The sequence below is a fragment of the Mandrillus leucophaeus genome, unplaced genomic scaffold, assembly GCF_000951045.1.
Source record: "Mandrillus leucophaeus isolate KB7577 unplaced genomic scaffold, Mleu.le_1.0 Scaffold855, whole genome shotgun sequence".
NCBI lineage: Eukaryota > Metazoa > Chordata > Mammalia > Primates > Cercopithecidae > Mandrillus > Mandrillus leucophaeus.
The window spans coordinates 500,453-513,162 of NW_012109308.1; the positions used below are offsets into that span (position 1 = coordinate 500,453).

General features: G+C 45.4%; 1 protein-coding gene and 1 long non-coding RNA gene across 3 annotated transcripts in view; both read right to left on the reverse strand.

Annotated features, from left to right (window-relative positions):
• The window catches only part of KCNIP1 (Kv channel interacting protein 1), a 392,942-nt gene that overhangs the window by 323,906 nt on the left and 56,326 nt on the right, over positions 1–12,710 (reverse strand). The gene's annotated exons all lie outside the window — the stretch shown is intronic.
• The window catches only part of LOC105530921, a 32,317-nt gene continuing 20,517 nt past the window's right edge, over positions 911–12,710 (reverse strand). Inside the window, exons 2-3 of the long non-coding RNA XR_001004711.1 lie at positions 3,133–3,351; positions 911–1,779 (exon numbers count right to left, since the gene is read on the reverse strand). This is a non-coding gene — a long non-coding RNA (uncharacterized LOC105530921). The remainder of the gene's footprint in view (positions 1,780–3,132; positions 3,352–12,710) is intronic.

Consider the following 12,710-nt stretch of genomic DNA (forward strand, 5'->3'; position numbering starts at 1 on the left):
CACCCCCGCATCTAACAGAATTAATAAACCATCTAAAGAGTCCATTTGAGAATGAAAAACTTCACCGATTCATAAAATTTCTCCAAGCTGCTGTGAGCTGCAGGTAGCCAAGCTGGGGATCCTTGAGGCTGGCTTTTAATCTTCGCTCTTCTGGGCCAAGTGGAGTTTTTTGATTTTGTTTTGAATTCTAAGACCATCACAACTTAGAAATCATGGGAGATGCTAAGAAGATCCTCTAAACACAATATGACTTATTTGAAATTCCACCAGAATTTTCATGTGTTATATCTCCAAATTCAGGATATGGGTTCCCTTGGGGAGACAAATGGAGAGAGGTACACAAGGCAGGTTTTATTGTGTTGGTGATGTTTTATTTCTTACACTAGGTGGTGGTGCATGGATATCTGGTATTAGTCTTTCTATCTCTTTGTGTGTCTTAAATAGCGCATAATAGGAATTGAAAAAACAAAAACAAAAACAAAAAACAAGAAAGAAAAAGAAAGTCACTGGGTGTTGGAGTCAAAAGACCAAAAATCCAGTCTTGGCTCTGCTACTATCTCTGTGAAATTTGGACTTGCCTCTTGCCTTTTCAGTTTCCCTATCTATAAAAAGTCAGGACTAGAGCAGTGAGGGCTCTGTGAGGCTTCTGTCTGTTTGTTTGAGACAGTGTCATGCTCTGTCGCCCAGGCTGGAGTGGAGTGGTGTGATCACAGCTCACTGCAGCCTCCACTTCCTGGGCTCAAGCGGCTCAAGCAGTCCTCCCACTTCAACCTCCTGAGCAGCTGGGACCACAGGCATGTGCCACCATGCCCAGCTAATTTTTGTATTTTTGGTAGAGGTAGGGTTTCGCCATGTTGCCCAGGGTAGACTCTAAGTCCTGGACTCAAGCAATCCGCCTGCCTCAGGATAACAGGTGTTCACCATTAAATAAGTCTGGGAAATGCTGCAGACTCTCTGCCCTTTGGGAAAATCATAGAATGTTAAAGGTTCTGGGAAGTCTTGTGGCAAAGAGGTCTGTTTTGTTATGTATCTATTAACATCAAGAGGTACTAACATTCTGTAAAATAATCTCTGCGACCTGTTATTCTGGATTATGTCAAACACCCCTTTAGATTCTAGGTTCTTTAGGGCAACAATTTTTGCCTATTAACAGAGCAATCGCTAACCATCCCTGAAACATAAACCAGACACTCCAGCCAATCACTTTCCTCTAGGTTAGCCAGCTGAGCACCTTTCCTTCCTGTTCCAAGTCCCGGCTTCTTGCCCCTGGGTTCATGCTGACCCCCTCACTGCTGAGTAACTCTTCCTGAGCCAGTCACTGAAGTTCTTGGGTATCTAGCTTTCTTTTCTTCTTGTTTCCTCATTCTAGAAGCATAAATTGTCCAGACCGTCTCTTGCTCAGTATGAGATGATAAAGTTGAAGACCAGAGAGACTGTGTGACAGAGACATAGTCACACAGCTGTGGGTGGCAGAGCTGAGACCAGAATGAAGTTCCTTTCTCACTGCCCTCAAATGCATTGTTTTACATCCAATTTACATTCTGCCCTGTGCACGTACATCCTTGATGCTGTTTCTTTCTGTTTATCTATGATGGTTTTTCATGTCTCTCCTGGGAAGACTGTATTCTCCTTAAAGGCACAAGTCACATCTGTGTTTATATAAATTCTAACACTATTCTGAGGACAGCATGGTGCTGAAAACACTCTCAATGCCAAGTTATTGAATGTCCCAATGGATTCTTCTCCCTGCCAAGTCATTTCAGCTCCAAACACTCCTTCCTGGAGTGATGCAGACACATCATTTTATTCACACAAAGTTGTTTTTAAAACGCCCCTTCAAATGTGGGAGGGATTCGGAAGTACAGAATAACATTGACCCTAATCAAGTGTTCTTAATCAACTATTCACGTTGGAAAAATACATCTTGGTTCAGTGAAATTCTGGAATAACCACACCCACTCAATTTGAGTGAGGAAGACACAACTTGGCAGACGCTATGGTCCTAATGTTTCTGTCCTCTCCCAAATTCATATATTGAAATCTAATCACCAAGGTGATGGTGTTGGGAGGTGGGGCCTTTGGGAAATTATTAGGTCGTGAGGCTCGAACCGTCACAAATAGGTCTAGTGCCCTTAGAAAAGAGGCTGCAGAGAGCTGCCTTGTCCTTACACCCCCGTGAAGACACAGCAAGAAGATGCCATCAGTGAACCAGAAAGCAGGCTCCCGCCAGACACCAATTCTTAATCATGGATTTCCCAGCCTTCAGGAATGTGAGAAATAAATTTCTGTGGTGTATAAGGTCAGTTTATGATATTTTGTTATAGCAGCCATAATGGGCCAAGACAGAAGAAACGTTTTTACTATGAATTAAAAGAGAGACCACGTGATTTCTGGGGAGAAACCCTTCACACAACCACATGGCGAAATTGGGTGTGAAAGAAGCTCCTGCTTTTTAAAGAGCTGCTTTAAACATGCCTTCTGGAAAAGAGTTCCCATTTTCTGCTAAATCCTTTTGCAACCAGGAAACAAGAGTGCACCACGGCCAAGGTTTGCCGATGTCGTAAGTGACTTGAGTTTGCTCCATGGCCGTGCATCTTCTCTGGGGACATCTTCAGCAACAACACCCCTCCAACCCCAAGTTCTTTCTGGGGAGCTGATCCTGAGGCCCACTGTGCTATTTTCCCGGATGCTGACACTTTCCTTCAAGGTGGTTTTTCAAGCAAGGAACGTCTGTCCACCAGATGGCAGTGTACCAAGAATCCAATCAAATGGCTCCTGCTCAGATCAGGGCTAGACCTCGCTGTCCAGCTGGCAGACCCCAGCCATACGTGGCTATTGAGTCCTTAGAGTGTGAGTAATCCGAATTGAGATATGCTGTAAGGTTAAAATACCCACTGACTTCGAAGACTGAATACAAAGAAATGGGTTTGAAGGGAGAAGAAGAAGACACAGTATTTCATGAATAACTATTTTCTATTGATTACATCTTGAATAACATTTTGAATATACAGTGAACCTTGAACAATGTGGGAGTTAGGAGTGTCAACCACCACGCCATCTAAATTCTGTGTAGAACCTTTGATTCCCCAGAAACTTAACTCCTAATAGGCTACTGTTGACTGGAAGACTTACTCATTACATAAACAGTTGATTAACACATATTTTATATGTTATATACATTATATACTGTATTTTTTTTTTTGAGACGGAGTTTCACTCTTGTTGCCCAGGCTGGAGTGCAATGGTGCGATCTTGGCTCACTGCAATCTCCTGTCTCCCAGGTCCAAGTGATTCTCCTGCCTCAGCTTCCTGAGTTGCTGGGAATATGCTGTATTCTTACAGTAAATGAAGCTAGAGAAAAGAAAATGTTATTAAGATAGATCATAAAGAAGAGAACATATATTTACTATTTATTAAGTGAAAGTGGATCATCAGAAAGATCATCATCCTCTTTGTTTTCATGTAGAGTGAGCTGAGGAGGAGGCGAAAAAGGAGGGGGCTGGTCCTGCTGTCTCAGGGGTGGCAGAGGAGGGGCTGGTCCTGCTATCTCAGGGGTGGCAGAGGCTGAAGAAAAGCCATGTGTAAGTGGACCCACACAGTTCAAGCCTGTGTTGTTCAAGCGTCAACTGTATTGGGTTAAATAAAATATCATAATAAAACAGATTTTACTTGATTCCTTTATCTTTTCAATGTGGCTATGAAAAAATGCAATGTTACGTATGTGGTCTCATTGTGTTTCTGTTGGCCAGAAAAGAGAGACAGTGGGCAGAGAAAGGCCACACTGGGAAGCTGGGTAGAGCCAGCACTCACGGTCCCATGCAAAGTGGAAAGAGCATGGCCTTTGGTAAATGACCACCTGGGCTTGAACTGCAGCTCCGTCATTTATTTTGGACTTGTGACTTAATCACTTCAAGTGTTGGTTTCCCCAGCTGTCAGTGGGCATAAGCATGCTTCCTTCTCCCATGGATGCTGTGAGGGTCAGATGTAGGACAGCCATAAATCATGGCCTGCTCAGGCCTGCGTCTCAATGCAATTATTAACAGCACCTCCTTCAGAATTTTGTCAGTTAAAGCAATAAATTATACAGTTTCCCTGGTGAAATGACATCACATATATTAAGCACTTGGAACACTGTAAGTGTACCATGTTATGTCTAAAATGATCACACGACTCAGAGATGGAAGATGGTGACTTTTTCTTCTATAACTCCACATAATTTCTGACTCCAAGCTCCATTTCTGGTTGAAGCAGGAAACTCAAACCTAGTCATTTTCAGGTAAATGTGGTTATTTTAGAATTATATTCAAATCCAGAGTTCTATCTTCTTCCTTCTTCCATGGGTAGAGTCTACACTAGGGGATTGCTGGCTTATGCAGGTCACAGCATTGGACAGGGAGGGAATACTTGGTGTTTACTTGACTTCCCTTGGCTTCCTTCCTCCACCTCTCTGATTACTTCCTCCTCTGCTGATGGCATCAGGGTCCTGCCATGGTCCACAGCTCCTCCTCTGCTGCGGAACCTCCAAACCTCTCTGGGGTCTTGGCCTCTGCAGCCTCCTAAGGACTGACCGTGTTTTTCCATTTCAGAGGTCAGCACTGGACACTGACTCTGCCTGTCCCCTCTGTCTCAGCTCTCTTCTTCCATTCACCTGGATAATGACGTTTACACTTTCGGAAGATCTGTTAGTTCAGTAACCATGTAGACTTTGCACCTGTTCCGTCCCTTGTTTTTTTGCTAAGGTTATGGGATAGAGAGACAAATAAGAAAGGTTACTGCCCTCCAGGGAAATATAGTCTTAACCAGGACACTCACTCAAATGGCACATGAAAAATGATAGCTTCCAGAAAAGAAATGTAAATAGAGGGCTATATGACTGGGAAGGATGAACTGGTTACTTGTGGGCAAGAAAGCCAGGGTCGAGGAACTTGTAGCTGCTGCTGAGTGGTCTTGAGGGACACCTGGAAATGTGGAGGGATGGTGATCCAGCAGAGGACCCAGTGTGAGCAAAGGCTTGGAGGTGGGATGGCCTTTCTGTAGGTACAATAGTTCAGTTTGATTGAAGGGAAGGCTGTTAGTGGTGAGGAGTGAGACAGGCTGAAAAGTACTTTTAAAGCTCTGAATGGAAGGTTGCAGAGTTTGGTTTTGATCCCATGGGCACAGTTCTGAGTAGGGGACTGGATGGGATCCGAATTGTATTTTGAGAACCTTTACCCAGAAGTCACACATAACAGACTGAGGGGGAAGCAGGGAGCCAGTGGGACCCAGTCAGGAGGACTCGAGGAGGAAGGGGCTGGAGAAATGATGGGAAGCGGTTATTTGTTTTGCTTTTTGAGACAGAGTCTCACTTTGTAGCCCAGGCTGGAGTGCAATGGTGCAGTCTCAGCTCTGCAACCTCCACCTCCTCAGTTCAAGTAGTACTCCTGTCTCAGCCTCCCCAGCAGCTGGGATTATAGGTGCACACGACCCTGCCCAGCTACATTTTGTATTGTTAGTAGAGATGGGGTTTCTCCATGTTGGTCAGGCTGGTCTTGAACTCCTGACCTCAAGTCATCCACCCACCTCAGCCTCCCCAAATGCTGGGATTACAGGCATGAGCCACCGCGCCTGACCAGGAAGGGGTTATCTGAAAGAGACATTACTGAGGTTGATTTCAGAAGCTTTGGGCACTGATGAGATGTATAAAATTAAAGGAGGGGCAGACAAAGGTGATTTTCAGGTTTGGAGTGGGTGGAAAGTCAAAGAGTGGTGCTCACGGAAGACAGAATTTAGCTTTGGCAGCACAAAGTCAGACTCCTGTGGTGGGCATCAGGAGGCTTATAAGCTGCCTGGTTGTCCAAACGAAGATGTCTAGTGGGCAAGACTGGGTATGAGGAGAGAAGGGCAAGGTGGACAAGTGAATTGGAGAGTCATTTTATTTTAGGAAATTAGGACTTAGGAAAAGAAGAGACAGCAAATCAGGTAAGTGTATTTGTCAAATCCTCAATAGGAAGCAGATGCTACTCTACCTTCAGTTGATTTGAGGAGGGTTCATTCCCAAAAGGACTCATGATCAAGGTGTCAGTGGAGTGTAGAGAAAACACCAGGGGACATTTAGAACCAGGGCCAGGGCAGCAGAGCTTTTGCTATCTCTATACCTGGAAAAAAAAAAACAGGGAGTGGGGAATTTACCAGAACCCAGATGACAAGAGGGTTTTGCAGAGTCAGATGCTTTGGGAGGGGCGGTGACGTCTGCCAAGGTGGCCTCACACAGAAAGGACCAGGTGAATATAGACCCCATCTCCCATTGGCAGAGAGTGGAGCATTTGGGACAAATGGAAGGTTCCAGCAAAGCAGCCATAACCTCTACTCTCAGGGAGGAAGAGGCTCACTAATTCCCCAGGAGAGAAAGATTTCTGGCTGCTTATTCCTTTATTCAATAATTTTATTGAGTTTCTTTCTTATTATAAATGTAGTACATGTTCATTGTAGAGAAATTAGACACTATAGACACGTGAAAATAAGAAATTAAAAGTCAATAGAAATCCCAGTCCTCAGACAAAATGACTGCTTACAAAAATGTGATTATTCTGGACTTTTCTGTTAAAATACATAATTTAGATATCTTTTTATGTTGGTACATACAAACAGATGTCATTTTGAACAGCTACTTTTATATGGAGGCATCACAGTTTATTTACATAAGCCCTCTTAGTGGAGATTCTTATTGAGTTCCACATACTAAATAATACTGCATCCTTCTAGCTAAATATTTTACCTCCTTAGGCTTAGCTCCTATTGGTGGAATTGCTGGGTCAAAAGATATACTCAATTAAAAAGATATGGCACCATATTCTAGCATTAATTTTAAAAAGAGGATATTATTTAAGGGTTAATGGGTGGATTTCTTTGTTAAACCTATCTTAGAAATTTTAGTGAATCTGAGAAAATTACTAGACTTCACTGCCTTAGTTTCCCCATCTGTAAAATGGGGATGATAAAAGTATGCAACTTACAGGGTTGTTGTTAGGATTAACTCATTTCCTGTTTGCCCCAAGAAATGAGTGCTGGCAGTGAGCTGCACTTTTTTTTTTTTTCCTAGACAGGAAATGGGTAAAACGAGTTATGGTAAGTATTAAAAAAATTAGCTGTTACTATTGCCAAATGTCTTCTTACACCGGAGATACTGAGTGGCTTGATCTTCATTTTAAATGCAGAAATGTAGCTTTTTCGTTAAAGACCCAGCTCTGTCATAGCATTGAGGCAGAAGGGAAGTCCCCTGTGACAAGGTCGAGTTAGCAAACCCCTGGCCTCCAGCATGGTTTGACCAGGAATGACGAGTCTCTTCAATGATCACTCTTCCTCATCACTTCTTTAAGCTGACTTCCGGGAGGAGGCGGAAGTGGAGGATCCAGGCCTTCCCTGCCTGGGCCTGGAGTTTGTGGTTCCGGATTGAGAGCCTGCCCATGAGGGCTAGAGGGGTGGCTGAGCGCTGAGCTGCCCTAGTAGTGTTGCTTCCTTGATAGGACGACTCTCTCCCACCCTGAGATATGACTTGGGGCCACATCAGCTCTGACTTCAGCCTCAGGAGTTCAGACCAGATTTAGGAATCCTCCCCAGCCTTCCCAGAGTGAGGCTGGGCAACAAGGAGAGAGGAGTGTGAGAGTGGGCCAGGGGTGGACCTTGGGACATCTGGGAGGTTTCCAGAGGGCCTCTTGTCACTCCTGGAACTGAGTTTGCACTCCTCACTGTGGCCTCCTGACTAGCTCTTCTGGCTCTTGGAGCACCCTTCTTCAATCCCGCTCTCTCTCCTCTCCAGCAGCCTTCCACAAGGCAAGCCTGTTCCTGCCTGAGAGCTGTGCAGTGGCTGTGCCCTCTGTCTGGAGTGCTCTTCCTCAGCACTTCCCAGGGCTGGCAATTTCATGGCATGGAGACGTCACCTCCACAGGGAGGCTCCCCTAGTCACCTGGTCCTCACCTTCATCCACTGGAGAACCTATTGAGTGCCAGGCACTTCTGGGCCCCAGGGATAGAGAGAGAATCGAGATACAAAAAACTCTTAGTGGAGCTCACAGCCCAGTGGAGAGGAGCAGACAACAAATGAGGGAGACACCAGGGAATGGTCAGAGAGCCCCTTCGAGACACGAGCCTGGAGGGTCGATAGGATGGCGGGCCCGAAACTGGTCTGGACCATGAAGTCAGAAGGCTTGTTGCGTACTTGATGTTCCTTCTGAAACTGTTCAGAAAGAAGGAACTAGCCATGTTCCCCGGGGAGGCTAAGCAGTGGTTCTCACCTGGGCAGTGTGTTTTGAGACGTTTTTGGTTGTCACGGCTGGGGTTGGGGGGTGCCTCTGGTATCCAGTGGGTAGAGGCCAGGGACAATGCTAAATGTCACAGCACATAGGACAGTCCCCCACAGCAAAGAATTATCCCGTCCAAAATGTCAGTAGTGCCGTTGTAGAAAGTCCTGAGCTGTAGGATTAGGGATCCAAGGATGGGAACACACTGAGGGAAACGTGAGGGAGAGGCAGACGGCAAACACAAACACAAAAGCAGGAAGAAGTCAGCAGGCAAGCCTCTCCCCAGTTTCCTCCATCAGCCCCATCCCCTCACTCAGAAACAATGAGGCAATATCCTCGTGGGTTATCCCGATTGATTATCACGGTGTCTACTCAGAGATAAAGAGAGAAGAATATGTATGACAGGAGATAAAATGCTACATTTAAACTTAGCTAAGGTAACAGCATTTATGAATCATGAAAAGTTATGCAGAAACTGAGTTCATCATTAAAAATTCATTCAACAAATATTTGCTGAGCACCTACTATGTGCTGGGCATTGGAAACCTTCCCAACACCTGGAAGAATCTCCTCCCCATCTCTACAGCTCCCCTTTCGCATCGCACATAGAAACAAGAAGCCACAGAGTGGGAAAAGCCCAGGTAGATTCAGCACATTTATTTATACTCCAAAGAATACTCATTGAATTTTCAGTTGAAAAGCTGAAGTAGATTTTGATAGAGAAAGGATAGCAAGTAATGATTTCCTTCTTTCAAACACACACACATTTTGTAAGTTCCTGAAACCGGGATTCATTGAACAATCAACATCTAGCATTAATAGAATGATAAAAGAAAAACTTCAGCAGAATTAAATTTGAAAGAGTTTAGTTGAGCAATGAATGATTTCGAATTGGGCAGCCTCATGAGCCAGAGTAGACTCAGAGACTCCAGTGCAGCCATGTGGTGGGAAAAGATTTATGGACAGGAAAAGGAAACTGATGCACAGAAAACAGAAGTGAGGTACAGAAACAGCTGGGTTGGTTATAGCTCAGCATTTGCCTTATTTGAATATGGTTCTAACAGTTGGCCACATTTGATTGGCCAAAACTCCTTGATTGGCACAAGTGTAGGCTACAGTCTGTTTACATCTCTACTTGTTATAGTTCACAATGTGTGGAGAAATCTTTAGGCTGACCTAAAAATATGTAAGGAGGCAGCTTTAGGTTAAACTTGATTTAACAATAGACTTTTTCTTAAAAAGCTTCATCAGGTTGATTGCATGTCTCACAGCAGAGGGTATCTTAGATACAAGGGAAAATATTAGATATGACATACAGACCATAGTTTCTTCTCCCTTGCCTGAGGCAGACATTGCTAACTGATTGCAGCACTCTTGATTGCATTTACAGAATTCTGGAGCCAGTCTCAGAGTTCTTCCCAAGGCAGGGCTACTGACACTCAATGCCCATTAATCTTAGTTGCTGTGAGGATGACACATATCTGCCTTCTACATTGACTGTCACCTTAGGTCACTTCTTTCCCATCTTCAACTTGTGCTGCCTTTTTTTTTTTTTTTTAAACTTCCACTTAGGAATGGTAGCAGATACAGTTGGACAAGACTATGGGAACATGCAGGATTCATAAATAGTTGTGGTTTGTTGATTTCCCCATGTAAGAGAGAGGTGAGTGGGTTCTGAGTCAGTCAATGGCTCCTTCTCACTGTGACAAGGGGAGGCTGGGCTGGTGGAGGAGACCAGTCTGTGCTGAGAGGGAGACCCTGCCCTCATTCCATGTGGCAGACCAGGAAGCCAAGGACACAGTCAGGAGACCATTTTTACATATTTATGTATAAAAGTCATGTCCAATGTGTGATGCTTTTCAGCTTCCAAAAATCTCTCACCATGCTTAATTCCTCGGCCTTCACAACAGTGTGTGACACAGTTACTAGTACCATCCCCATCTTACAGATGAAGAAACTGAGGCTCAGAGAAGTGCAAGGCCACACCCAGGAGAGAGAGATGGCTAGATGTTTGGGATTTGAGTCCATCTCTTCTGACTCAAGACCTAGAGTTCTTTCTAGTACCACACAGCTGCAGCATTTGCACTGTGACATTTTAATTTTGCATAGCTATGTTTAGAAAGGTGTCATTATGACAAAAAATGAGCCCATTGAGTGCCAAGGCCAGGCGTGATGACTTTGAAAGTGTCCATTGCAGCTGTGCCTCGTGGCCCCAGCCAGAGGGCCCTGAGAGACCCAGGCCAGGCTTCATCCACCAAGACCCCACAGTCCTCTGTGATGCAGGTTGGCACGGGAGCCAAGGACCTGCTCTGGTCTGCTCTCTGGTGCTCAAGCTAATGTCCTGTGTAGGCTACACACCTGTGGATTTACCCATCATCATTCCTTCCTTCCTCCCTTCTTTCATTCACTCATTCGACAGATCTTCACTGAGCACTTGCTATGCCAAGCCCTGCTTTAGCACTGAGGATACAGCCTGTGTGCAAACCAGACGACAATCGCCACTGCTGTTTCCATTCCAGAGGGACAGAAGATACACAAATAAAATGAAGAGTATGTCAGGTAGTCACGGGGCTGGGTGCCTGGGGCAGCAGGTGTGTGGTGTAAACAAGGGGGTGGGGGGAAGGAAGAAAATTTGAATAGGGTGATCAGGGAAGGTCTTGCTGAGAAGGGGGCTTTTCAGCAAAGAAAAGGATTGAGCCATGCGACCGGACAGGGAAAAGCATTTCAGGCAGAGGGAACATCTGGTGCAGAGGCCCTGAGGTGAGAGCCAGCAGAGAAAAAGCAAGCTCCCTCTCTCTGCACTGCACCCCTGGAGGAAGCTGCATTCTAGTTTTCTCCATCTAAGACAGCACTGCAAGGACCTCCAGGAGGCATTTTGCTGGTTTTGTTTCTTCACATTTGTTCCGCAATCTAGGGGCAAATGTCCAGAAGTCACATTTCTGGATGAAAGGGTTTGCACATTTTAAATAGTAGGAGTCACTTCCTGAAACCCTCTCCTATAGCATTTTTCCTCTTTCCCCCTTGGAGGGCCAGATGGATCTCCCCAAATCCTTTACCTCTTGCTACTTGAATGTCCAGAGGCCTCAATGGCTGCCTGCTGCCTGCAGGAAAAAAGCTAACATGTTGGACTCACATTCAAGGCTTCCTCCTTCTGTCCCCCAAGGCTTCTCCCATCTTTTCTCCTGCTTTTTCCCTATAGACTCTACTTGCTTCTCCCACAGATGTGCCTGCAGGACCTGAAAAAAAGGAAAGTCAAGAAAGCTCATCTACCTGGTGGGGCCACAAGTCAACTAAACTGTATTGGTGGGCTGGTTAGAGGCTCAGTGGTCACACATCCCTGCAACCCCCAGTCCCTTTGTTATGCCTCATCTCTCAACCATTTGTCCTTTCTTTTCATTGGGTCCAACATTTATTCATTCAGCCAGCAGGTACCATCACCTGCTATGGGCAGGCCCTCTGCTAAGCATGGGGGAACTTGTACTGCCAAACACTAGGCCCCAGCCCTCAAAGTGCACCCTTTCTGGAATCTTCCATAACCCCTCCAACCTCTCCCTCTCCATCTACCCTGGGAGCCTCCCTTGACCAACCCAGAGCCCTGACTGCCCCCTCCTCTGACCTCCATGGCACCTACTCTCTGACTTTTATTTGATGCTCGGCACTGGTTTATTGACTGTTACTTATTATCTTCTAAATAAATCTGTATTTCATCTCTCCAAGTAGACCGAAGCTAGGAGAGGGCAGAGAATACATCTTATATTAAGTGTCTGCAACCCTCTCTGCACCTAGAAGATTGTCTGGCACCTTGGAGTTGCTTATTAAATATAGATTTGTTGGGGATATAATCATGTCTCAATTCTGCTCAAAAAAGAAAAAAAAAATGTTGATAAAATCCAAATTCCTTAGTGTAGCATTTAAGGCCTTTCTTTTCGGATTCCACTAGACCTCACCACCTCCAAGAAGCCTTCCAGGTTGACACAGAGCCACCGCCATACACATATGCACACATGTGCATATGTAATCTCTCTCTCTCTCTCTCTCTCTCTCTGTCCCCTGGCTGTCCTCTGTCAGAATATTTGTCTGCTCAGTGGATGAGAATTTGGTCTCTGAAGGTACGAACCCCTGGGTTTGAACCATGACTCTGCCACATATTGGCTGTGTGGCAGCCCCCTCACATCTTTGAGCCTCAGCTTCCTCACCTGTAAAATGGGCATCGTAATGACATTTGACCCCTAGCGGGGATAGAGGAGGTACCGTGAGGTAAAAGTGAGCAAGTGCTCCCAAGGAGCTCTCGCACCCCGCCAGGTCCATGCAAGGCTGCAATCAATTAGCATCGCTTGGATGAAATCGTCTTGGCCACATGATATGTCTGGGTGCTCCTTGAGGGCAACATAGAGCTGGCTCTGCTTCCCTCTAAACCTCCAGTATCTGGGAGGGT